Raw genomic sequence first — 13,030 nt, forward strand, 5'->3', positions numbered from 1 at the left:
ACACATAGCTTTTGCACAGCATAAGCAAACATGATAAAGCAACTTCCTTTTTTGTTTTGATATCGTCTCCCTCAGTGTTATATGATCAGATCTAGTCATTCGAATTGTTGGAAAACAGAGTTTGACAATACAGAAGCAGGACAAGGTAGCCAAAAATAGAAAATAGATATATTGTATGGGTAAAATAAGCTTTCATCAAGCTGTGTTGTTTAAAAATCTTAGCAGGTTTATTGTGTATCAAAATAAATAAAAATCCACATTGTGAAATCTGCCAGACACAGGAAAGCTATCTTATTAATAATATAGCAATCAAAAAGGACAGTCTCTGAGAAAAATAGAAATTCCTTTTCTCAATTTGATTTTTGCTAGCGAGTTAAAATTGTTTTCTTGAGTCATGTTTTGTCTGTATACCATATCTGTAATTTTTTTAAAATGGGGATGGGGTGGGGAAGGGAAGGGAAATTCCATACTTCCTTGGGAAGGCAAGAGCACGCAAGCGTTACAAAAATCACAAGTTATTCAATAGCATTAACAGCCTTGAAATGTAATAATGATGGAAGGTTTGAAGAATCTTCCCTCCTCTGATGAGATATATTTGATATACATATTGACAGGAAATACTAGTTCATAGTAGTGTAAAGAATGGCAAGCTTTTAGAGATACATGATACCAAGTCAGGGCATGGGAACATCTAGCACATTACCATGAGTTCTGAGTCTCAAGACATAGATATTTTCCAGCCATCTTCAAGTATTTGAAGGGCTTCAGAGGCTAAGACCAGAATCAGTGGGTTTAAATTGCCAGAAAAAGAATTTAGGCTAAATTTTAGGAAGAACTTCCTAATGGTGTGAGTTGTCTCACAGTAGGAACAGACTGCCTCACAAAATGGTGGGGGTCTTCTTCTTTTGGGGTGGCTGCCCATTTGGGGTGCTATATTAGTGGGCTTCCTGCATCAGTATATAAATGATGTCATGGCCTTGCATCTAGGTCCCAGGATTGCCCTGATGAGGACTCAGATTCAAGTCGCTCCACTTACGAGGGAGCCATCAATACCCACTTCTGTGCTATCCCAGCCTGAAGATGTGGTTCTTCCATAATCCTCAGGTTTTGAGGTTGACTCGCCTGCAACTTCTACTGCACAACCATGTAGGACTATGTGACTGCAGAATGGGTTACAGACCCTTTAAGGATTGCAGATCCAAGGGGGCTGGGTCATTGGAAGGCAAGGCTTTGAATGCCTACTTAAACCTTCAGATGACTCTAGTTCTTTGCCAAGACAAGACCTTCCAAAGTTCAGCCAGTAGGCTCCAGTGGGAGCTATCCAGGGTCCTGATTTGGCTTCATTTGCCTTGCATGAAGAGACTGGCAATTCCTAGTACAGTGGTACCTCGGTTTACGAATTTAATCCGTTCCGGAAGTCCATTCTTAAACCGAAACTGTTCTTAAAACAAGGTGCGCTTTCCCTAATGAGGCCTGTCGCCGCCACCCTTCCACCGTTTGGATTCCATTCTTATACCGCCCTTCCACCGTTCAGATTCCCAGTTCACAAACTGTGACACTACTTTCGGTTTTGCGGAGTTCGTAAAACGAATAGTTTGTAAACAGGACTGTTCTTAAACCGAGATACCACTGTACTTATCCATCAGAACAGGAGCTGGATTAGGTCTCTACCAAGCCTTTTCCAACTATATGATTGCGCTGCCTATAACTACAAAATCAGAGAAGGAACTTGATTAGACACCTTCTTGCACAATATGTTGCTGAACACCAAAAACAAACAAATTTACACACATTACTTTGTGTAAAACAGCGCATTTTAAAACATAAAATTGTGGGGAAATTGCTCCTCTGTCCATCTTCTGCCCCTTGTCAACAGTCCCCTAAAGTGCTCTTTTCACATCACCCCCTCCAAACTATTGCTCAGTAGGCCTTTCACGTTACCCGACATGCTTTTCAAAGAAACAGCTTTTGTTTTCTGTTTCATTTGTAGATGACACACATTCAGGCCTCCATACATTTATATTTTGCCAGGTTTCTCTTTGCGTTAGGTGGCAACACTCCTATTTGCTTCACGAAGGCCAGAATCCAACACACCCTTTTTTGGTGCGAGTTTTCATACACTTGTATAGTTTTCTCTGTCTTTTGTGTGTTGGGGTTTTTGGGTGGGTGAAACTTCCAAGGCTGCATTTGAAATTTCAATAGCAATTTAAGAGATGAAGCAAACCATTATTTCCAAAAAAAGAAAAAGAAAAAAGGAGTGTTTCCAGAGTCACTAGTTTTCACTACATTGACATAGTCTTTGGGCTCAGGGTGGTTCATAAAATGCAGAAAGTCTTTCAGCTAATTTCATTCTGGACTTGCCTGCTATGAGATGATGTGTTGTTTAGACATGTGTGCTGTTCCATTGAAGAAGGACCCTATCAGATGCTGGAGGTGAGTTTTCTAGTAATATTAAAAAATCTAGGGGTTGACTGCATTAGCATGTAACACTAAACAGTGGCTTAGGACTACTTGGATCATTTTGTTGCCACTGGGAGGAGAGTAGGACAAATTGACTGCATTCACACTAATGCTAAACTACAGGTTAGTCCTCTGTGGGTGAGCTGCAGCAAGTCTGAGCACAGTGCCAAGCTTACGTGCAGACTTCCTTGGAAATTAGCTTCCATCTCAAAGAATGTCAGCTTGTCCTGTTACAGGGGCCAGGATCCCTGCCTTGCTAGAAAATCTGGTCAGTTTCATAACAAGCCAACTTCACACCATGGGTTATGAAGCTGGGTAGTTTAACTAACCAAGTCTGTTTTAATCCAGGATTCCTGTTTCATAGGATACAAGCATTATTTGAAATTGAACCAGTCTCTGCAGAAGTCTTCCTCCAGTGCACACAGGCTCCATGCTGATCTTGCTGCAGCTCTTCGCATTGCACTAAACCTCAAGGACCACCTCTCCACATATGAGCTGACCCAGACCTGTGGTCATCATTGGAGCCCTTTTTCATGTGCCTCCTTCACAAGAGGTTGGGAGGGTGGCAACATGAAAATGGACCTTTACTGCAGTGGCTCCCTGTTTGTGAAATGGTCTTCCTAGGGAGGCTTACCTGGCACATTCATGATATATCTTTAGGCTCTGGGCATTATATATCTTTAGGATCTATAACCAGGCCTTTGCCCTTTACCTATTTGTGGCCTTTTAGAACTGGATAAAAAAACTAAGATCGTGGCCACTGGTCCCATCACCTCCTGGCAAATACAGTGGTACCTATGGTTACATACTTAATTCGTTCCGGAGGTCCGTTCTTAACCTGAAACTGTTCTTAACCTGAAGCACCACTTTAGTTAATGGGACCTCCCGCTGCCGCCGCGCCGCCAGAGCACAATTTCTGTTCTTATCCTGAAGAAAAGTTCTTAACCTGAAGCGTTATTTATGGGTTAGCGGCATATGTAACCTGAAGCGTATGTAACCCGAGGTACCACTGTAGAAGGGGAAGAAATGGAGGCAGTGAGAGGTTTTACTTTATTGGGTTCCATGATCACTGCAGATGGTGACAGCAGTCATGAAATTAAAAGATGCCTGCTTCTTGGGAGAAAAGCAATGACAAACCTGGACAGCATCTTTAAAAAGCAGAGACATCACCTTGCTGACAAAGGTCCGTATAGTTAAAGCTATGGTTTTCCCAGGAGTGATGTATGGAAGTGAGAGCTGGACCATAAAGAAGGCTGATTGGCGAAGAACTGATGCTTTTGAATTATGGTGCTGGAGGAGACACTTGAGAGTCCCATGGACTGCAAGAAGATCAAACCTATTCACTCTGAAGGAAATCAGCCCTGAGTGCTCACTGGAAGGACAGATCCTGAAGTTGAGGCTCCAATACTTTGGCCACCTCATGAGAAGAGAAGACTCCCTGGAAAAGACCCTGATGTTAGGAAAGATTGAGGGTACAAGGAGAAGGGGACAACAGAGGACAAGATGGTTGGACAGTATCATTGAAGCTACGAACACGAGTCTTACCAAACTGTGGGAGGCAGTGGAAGACAGGAGTGCCTGGCGTGCTCTGGTCCATGGGGTCACGAAGAGTTGGACACGACTAAACAACTAAACAACAACAAAAAACTGGATGGAATGGTTTTTTATGTATTACAGGAGGGGTTGTCTGTTTGATCCTGGGCTGCCCTGGGCAAGATAAGGTAAATAACTACTTCAATAAATAATGGTACTGTTTTGCATTACATGCAAATATAGCCACTGTTTCCATACCTTTCTCCCAGCAGTAACAAAATCAAGCAGAAAGTAGGCTGAAGTGCTTAAAATGGGTATTACAAAGTTGAGATACCTGGAAAGACTTGTGCCCTTGACAGGTGTGCTTGAAAGACCAGATTAAACCCTTCGTTTCCTATTCATTAAACATGAGATGAAATGTCACACCTGAAAGCTGCAAGCATCCATCCATAATGAAGTGTTACTTGCATAGTAGAAACAGCATGTTCCTTGACCACTTTCATCTGCAGCAAATGCAGCTTAAAATTAGGGTGGTATTCAGCACTAGCCCTACTCAGAGCAGACATGACTAACTTAGGTTCCTTATTTCAATGGGTCAATTCAAATAAGTCCTCAGTTAGGACTTAGTTGAACACAACTTGTGTGATTCTTCTCTCTCCCTCATGTAAGGCACATGATGACTTGATGCTGCCCATTGCCCATGCTGACCATCTGGAGCGTTGGAAGACAGAGGAAGGAAGCATGCTGCTTTCCTTTTGCTGTGTGTAATGCAGGGAATAGTATAGCTGGGTCACAGATAGACCACAGGACTAAAAGAGCCTAAAGATGAATTGCTAATTAATTGTGTGTGCTTGCAAGAAAAGAAAAGAAAATTCTAGCAGCTTATGTGAGTGTAATTTGGGTATATTTCATGTGGCATCCATAAAAGTTTGATGGTTTGCTTTTCCTTTTTTAATTTAAAAAAAAATGTTATCTGCTTGCTAAAACTGAAGTGCTATGCATACTGCATATCCATCTCTTTTAAATCTGAATACCAGTGGAAGCAGCAGTTGACGTACCTGTCATTTGTTTCTGCATTTGGGTTATACTGCATGCTATATTAAACATGCACTTGAAAGTGTGTGCATGGTTGCAACTGCCTGCTGTCTGTCTTTTACAGAAAGCAACCATTGGGGGTGGGGCTGAACCAATCTGGGACCACAGCATGGCATGGGAATGTTAACACTACTTTCCCCATATCATTTACCAGTATCTTTTTCAATTCCCCAAACAGTGGTCAGTAAAACATAGGCACCATAATCAATATCATAAAATAATGGATTCCCTTAAAAACTCTGTCTGCAGTTGGATGCCTTTTGGAATTGGCGTCTGTCCCATTCATGTTTACTCATGCAATTAATGGACCTAATTTAGTAATGCCCATTAATTTCAAGAGGTCTCCTTTGAGTTTGACCAGCATTGAATAAAACCCATTGATGGCGCTTGCTTCCAGGTAGATGGATAGAGGACTTCAATCTTACAATAGCTGAGAGTTCTTAGGTAAAAGGTAAAGGGACCCCTGACCATCAGGTCCAGTCGTGTCCGACTCTGGGGTTGCGGCGCTCATCTCGCTCTATAGGCCAAGGGAGCCGGCGTTTGTCCACAGACAGCTTCCGGGTCATGTGGCCAGCATGACAAAGCCGCTTCTGGCAAACCAGAGCAGCGCACGGAAACGCCGTTTACCTTCCCGCCGGAGCGGTCCCTATTTATCTACTTGCACTTTGATGTGCTTTTGAACTGCTAGGTGGGCAGGAGCTGGGACCGAGCAACGGGAGCTCACCCCGTGGCAGGGATTCGAACCGCCGACCTTCTGATCAGCAAGCCCTAGACTCTGTGGTTTAACCCACAGTGCCACCTGGGTCCCTTTTTGAGAGTTCTTAACTTCCAGTAAAACCAGCAGGACTTACAAGCTCTTAACTTTGACAAAATCAGGCCCAAAATCATTTTTAAAAGGAGAGGCTATTAAATCTGTTGCTTCCATTCAGCTGTCTCACAGGACTAAATACAATACTAATGGTTTCTGCAGTGAAGCATTAATGTCTAACTTTCAGTGCTAATTTGCATTTGATTTTAATTATATACCGACAGGCTACTCCAGTTGGCAACATTTCCCTTAATTTGTATTGCCTTCTTACTCCCTTTGCCGTGCCCTGTTACCCTCCCCATTCCCCTACACCAGGCATAGTTCATAAAGGGTAGTTTCAGCATCCATAAAGAAACGATTATATCATAAATATTAGCATATAAATGGACATGAGCCTAGTATAAATGGGATTTAAATCCATAGTAAAACTGGAACTCAGCCATAAAGTCTAACAGCACCTGCTGAGTGGAGTCTAGAAATTAAACTGGATTCTTACTGCGCTCCATTGTGTATTGCCGATCTTTTCCCCACTTCATAGATATGTCATAATAGTAAAACATCTGACAATTATGAATCTGCCAGAATGACGGTATAAGAAAGTGTTTTACATGCATAATATTTTCTTTGAAAATAACGTAGGCAATATGCTATAGAAATTTCAAACTGCAAAAGAAATTTAAATTATTAGAAGTACAGCGTGGAATGAGAACAGGTGAATGACTCCATGATTAAAGGGGCTCAAGATGTAGGCAAAATCATCCCATTGAATGCATGGGGAAAGCTTTGGAATAGTGCACTTAGTTTCTCTTTGAATATGGCTGTACATATTTGATTTGCTATACAATTATGTGCAGATGGGACAATTACCCCAGTGGTAATAAAATAAAAACTATGCAGCCACATGTTAGAATGCCAGTAAAAAGGCAAGGATTTTTACTGCATGTGGTAGGAATGAAGAAGAAGAAGAAGAAGAAGAAGAAGAAGAAGAAGAAGAAGAAGAAGAAGAAGAAGAGTTTGGATTTGATATCCTGCTTTTCACTACCCGAAGGAGTCTCAAAGCGGCTAACATTCTCCTTTCCCTTCCTCCCCCACAACAAACACTCTGTGAGGTGAGTGGGGCTGAGAGACTTCAGAGAAGTGTGACTAGCCCAAGGTCACCCAGCAGCTGCATGTGGAGGAGCGGAGACGCGAACCCGGTTCCCCAGATTACGAGTCTACCGCTCTTAACCACTACACCACACTGAAAAGAAGAAAAAGTTATGGGAAATTATTAGGAATCAAATAGTGAAGATTGGGAATGGATGAGAAATCTGATTTTATTTGAATTTTAATGAGAAACTACTTAATTTACATTCTTGGACCAATATGTAAACCAATACACAATCTTCCTTCAAAATTCAGACTTCTCTGATGTGATGAAGTTATCTCATTGAATGACATGTTCAAAAATACATCTACCTGGACAAAGTGTGCACCCTTTTCCTCCATGGAGATTCTCCCCTTCCTCATTTAATCCCCACAATAACTTTGTGAGGTAGATTAATCTGAGAGTGAGTGACTGGCCCAAGGTCACCCAGTGAGCTTCATAGACAAGTGGGGATCCAAGGACTTGTCTCCAAGGTCCTAGTCGGACACTCTACACTGGCTCTCTCAAATAATGCCTGAATAAGGCAGCAGTGAAAAAGGCTTTAAGCTCTCTACCCCTCTGAGATACCAAAATGAAGGGAGTTACAAATTTACATGCAGATCAGAAAGCAGCTGTTTATCTCGCACTGTGCCCTGCAGCTGGGAGTCATATCTGCTGTGTTGTTATTGGGTTCTCATAGTTCATCTCACCTTCTCAGGAGGAAGAATATTGTTATCTCCAATACCAAACCCTGGAAAGCAGCCTGGTAACTATTCCGAAGATTGACTCCTGGAATCACATTTCAAGGAAGCGATAGCGTGGGCATTCGTGTAGACATAAGCCTTTCCTGCATTTGAAGTGACATATAGTCATCAGGCGTGTACTGTTGATTGATTTAAAACCCTCTGGAGTGAGCAGAGCTCCGTGTTGTATTTTGATGAGAAGGCCTCTCAAAATGAGTACACTTCCCCACTCTCTGGGGCCTTGCAAGCTAGCAGCTGCAGAAGTAGGGCTGCTTCTGAAGCACAACCTTTTTTTCTTTTTGTCCATTGAGGGTCACATTTTCACTATGGTAATATGAACACAGAGGGGCACGGGGAGCTGAAAGGGAGAAAGACACAAACCTGGAGCATGGGTGTGTGGACACAGGTTGCCTCTAGACGGTTAATATTTTTCAGGCAGGATTCAAATGCATAACAGAAATTTAGATTTGTACAATTAAAGTGCTGTGGCACACAAATTGTGTGTTGTTGTTGTTGTTGTAGATAGGAAAGTGACAAGGAAAATGTGGAACAAATGAATGTTTGATGGAAAGGTATATATATATAGCCTCTGTACAAGCAAATGCCCATGAATGTTCAGTGTTCCATAACGTCCCAACAAATAAATCACAGTGGATGCACAGTTAAGAGAGGACATTAAATAGCATCTCCTTAAGCTTTTTGCTAGCAAATCAGGATGAATGTTCAATAAACAAGCCATCTTGATTTGCCCAGGGATGCTAGCAAAGAAGGCCTAGGAGAGAAACATGCACAGAAAGGGTGTGTAGAAAACTCCCTTCCTGGTGTCACTTCCCATGAGGCTGTCTACCACCCGCTCTTTCTTGTCCATTGAGGACACATCTAGGAATTTGTGCCAGCCAAGGAAAAGGGTGACAAAATCAGACTCAAGGATGTGGGTGCACACAGACCATGTAGTCGTGGCAGTTATCACAGTCGGCATGCATATATTTCTTCATTAAAAAAATTCCTTCCAGTAGCACCTTAGAGACCAACAAAGTTTGTTATTGGTATGAGCTTTCGTGTGCATGCACACTTCTTCAGATACGTACACTGAAACAGAAGTCACCAGACCCTTATATATAGTGAGAGGGTGGGGAGGGGTATTACTCAGAAGGTTGGTGGATCACAAGACAAAGAAACCAGTAGGAGAACACTTCAATCTCCCAGGACATTCTATACAAGATCTCAAAGTAGCCATCATATTACAAAAGAATTTCAGAAATAGACTGGAAATAGAAGTTGCTGAATTGCAACTTATTACCAAACTTAAAACCATGAGACCTGGTCTGAATAGAGACATTGGATTCTTATCTCATTATATATGATAAAGCTATTTTAGCCATCGTACCCATTGCTTTTTCCTGTAAGACCAATTGTAGTCATTAACAGTCGTCAACAGGTTTATCACACCTATCAGCCAACCACCTATTCCCACCACCTTTCTGAGTAATGCCCCTCCCCACCCTCTCACTATATATAAGGGTCTGGTGATTTCTGTTTCAGAAGAAGTGAATGCACATGAAAGCTCATACCAAGAACAAACTTCGTTGGTCTCTAAGGTGCTACTGGAAGGTTTTTTTTTATTTTGTTTCGACTATGGCAGACCAACACGGCTACCTACCTGTAAATATTTCTTCATGGCAGAGCTCTTTGGGGATGTTTCCCATGGTGCATTCAATGCAGGTAATCTCTGTACCTGTGACATGAATAATTGAACTGAACAACCGTACTGTCATTCACCTGCAATGTTCAAAGAGTGTACAGTTTGTGTACTGTGTACACAGTAGTTGAGCTGATCAACAATTTTTCACAAAAACACACACATGTGCAGAGGCAACTTGTACCTGCGTTCTGTGTAATGTGTGTGCAAGACTTTCATTTTGTTCCTTCCTTTCCCAAACCAGAGTGTGTTGTAGTAATGTGCTGTTCAAGTAACAATGTATAACTCTAGTTTCCTGTGTTTTAGTTATGTTCTAGTTTAGTCAAAACATTTTAATCTGTCTTTCTGGGTGGAGCCCTCACAAAATCGGTTATCACAACAGATTAAAAAGCAACATAATAACATAAACAACAGTGCAAATTTAAAGTAAAACAACAGGTTAATAAAACCAGAAAGCCAACTTAAAATACTCAGCAAAAGGCCACCATGTACTTTGATGGAGCGTATGTATTTTCTGATTCTTCACAGTCATGATAATACTTTCCCACTGCTTAAAAATTAGCACTCAAACACTGTGGTGCTAATTCACAGCAGACCACAGTATCTTCGAAATAGTGTGTTGTCAGCAAGGCATAGACTCCAGGCCTTTTCAAATTTGCAGATATAGTACATTGTTCTTGCTTTTCCTGTCCCTCTGTATTGTGCATGCAATACCAGGTACTGAATACCTCTTACCAACTACAAAGTAGATTTGATTTAGAATGCCCTTTTAGTGCCCCCAAATTCAAGGAATTCCTGGTGGCAACAGCAGAGTTTCGCCCTGTGGCCCAGACAAATGGCTAAGGAAGGCTATAGCATTAAATGGTGCTCAATTTTAACCCAGCAATAAACAGAAAAGAGGGCAGCCAAATTTTCATAGCCTAACTAGGGGGAGTGAACCTGTGTGTCTGGGTGTGGCAGAACCAACCTCTCCTTGCATGCATTTAGTTCAATGTCTATATTACAATAGCGCTCTCTACAGGATTGTGAACCTCAGGGGGGAAAAAACAGGGGCCCTGATGAAGGAAAGGAAGAAGCTTTGTCCACCCTACAATATTTCATAAAACTAGGGGTAGCCAAAATGGTGCCCTCCAGGTGTTGTTGGGCAACAACTCCCATCATCCCTAACCATTGGCTATTCTGGCTGGGGCTGCTGGGAATTGTAGTTCAGTAGCATCTGGGTGGAGGAATGTGCTCGCCTGAGGCTCTCTATGGTTCATCCTTCTCTTGCATGCTGCACTAAACTCTGGTTTAGCATGATTGCAGCCAAAGCCTTTATTTGATTTTTCCCTTTGTTTAATTTTATTTTTACGACGGTGGGGGAGTTCCCTTATGGCTGTTGTAGAAAATTATAGTCTAACTGAACTTTACCAGTTAAAAAGAACTTTTTTGATTACTGTCCTGCTAGCTTGCAATCAGAGACCATGTCTGTTATGTACTGAGTTGAATAGGATCCAAAATGCAGCAGTCTGATTGGTCCTAGAACAATAGGATTGAGATTGCAACAGTCTGATTGGTCCCAGAACAATAGGATTGAGATTGCAGCAGTCTGATTGGTCCCAGAACAATAGGATTGAGATTGCAGCAGTCTGATTGGTCTGCAGGAGCCACCCAATCCAGCTCCAGGTGGAAGTGAATCCGCACTCCCGATTGGCATAAAGGAGTATCCCGGAATTAGCCAATCACGTGGGGCCCATTGTGTAAATAGTGTATATAAAGCAAACGTTTTGGGGGAACTGCATTCCTCACTACTATGAGCTGAATAAAGAGCATGAAATTCACACTTGACTCCGAGTATATTTCAATGTCTGTAATTAGTTTCATTCACGGCTGTGATGCATTTCATATGAATGTGTTTTTTAAGATAGCAATATAAAGTCACTGATATCTGGGGTTCCCCAGACTGAACTGTGTTTAGTCAGAAGAAGGTCACACTGATTACATTGAGACACATGTCCAAGTGTTATTAGGCTGTGAGCCTCATTTTCACATTTCTGGTTCCTGAAATAATTTATGAAGAACCTTAAATGCACCCAAGTGTGGCTTTCCTTCAGCTGCTGTCTTTAAAAATGAAATTTGAAGTTAGAGCCTTGCCAAATTTGGTATGTTCTAAAGCAGTGTGGATAATAAACGCAACATCAACCTATGTATTGTGCTAAAAGCATTATAGTAAATACATGCTAATGATTTATTACTTGAGGCCTTTTTTTTTGTTTCAAATGCCAAATTAATGTGAAATTCCCCTTCTGTGCAGACAGATACTATATGGAAGGGGGCTCTGCATAATCCTGATGCTAGAAGCCACACCACGCTCTGTCATTGGAGAGCCAATGCAAAGCTTCAATGTTTTGAGGATGTGGAAAAGAGATTAGCAAAATGCTAGAATCCCTGTTTAGCTAAGTCAATAATAGCAACAGCAACAGCCGTTTTATAGTTAACATTATTTGCTCTTTAAATTGTAGAGTTTGTAGAGTTCAACAGTGTGCTCCTCTGCATTGGGGTTTTTTTTTTTTTTTGAGTGTTTGACACTTAAGCACAACACAAAAACAACACACACACATCCTCTCAGTGGAATGGACTTTAGTATATGAGGATAAGGCAAAAGCTGTCCGGAAAAGGTAGGCTTAAAGGAAGAATTTGAAGGAAAGGCAAGAGGTAACACTATGTGCATCTTCAGAGATGGAGCTCCATATGTCAAGGCATTTCACCTTGCTGACTTTTCTGTTGAGCAGCAAGTTGAAAGCATATTTTCCCTGTACCTATTCCTCCTGTTTGGCTGGCTGCCTTCGAATACCTTTTGCTTGCCATCCTTTGCAACCTGCCCTACCAATAGGCAAAGTGAGAAAACTGCCTCAGGCAGCAAACCATCTGGGGCTGGCCCCTGCCCCCTGCCCCCTTGCAACGTTAGGTATTGCTTGATGGATGTGGGTGATGTTGATTAGCCTGATTTCTGCCTTTGCTGAACATCAGACTGCCGGTGGCAAATTGCTGCATACAAATTACCATATGGAAATACAAATGTTTGTCTTTTAAAATCCCTAGGAGAGGTAGCAACCTTGATTACTACTATTACACATTTGAACATTTATAAAAGGGCAAACAGCATGCTAGGACTTAATGTATGGGCTGGGCAAAGCAGATCTTAGATTAGCCGCTTCTATATTTATCATGTATGAATGGCTGCGGCATGTTAGGATGAAGCCAAGGTAAGTGAGAGAATGTGAATTAGATCTGCAGGCAGGAGAAGCAAGAAGCCAAAGGGACTGATAAATTATCCTTTGGTACATTTTCCCAGCATGTGGGGAAAAGTTCTTGGCATAGTGAATGACAGTCAACCCCTTCCCTCCTCGCTCTGTTTGTGTTTGTTTCTTTTTATTGTCAAAAGCAGCCTTGTTTCTCCATGAAGCACACTTAATTGTTAGGAAGATCAAATATGCTCCTCCACCTGGTCTTTCCCTTTGGTAAAGCAGTGGTGGGATTGGGGAAGGGGGGGCGGGTTTCTGGTAATGTTGATCCACTGCAGTGTC

This window comes from Lacerta agilis, chromosome 12, assembly GCF_009819535.1.
Source record: "Lacerta agilis isolate rLacAgi1 chromosome 12, rLacAgi1.pri, whole genome shotgun sequence".
NCBI lineage: Eukaryota > Metazoa > Chordata > Lepidosauria > Squamata > Lacertidae > Lacerta > Lacerta agilis.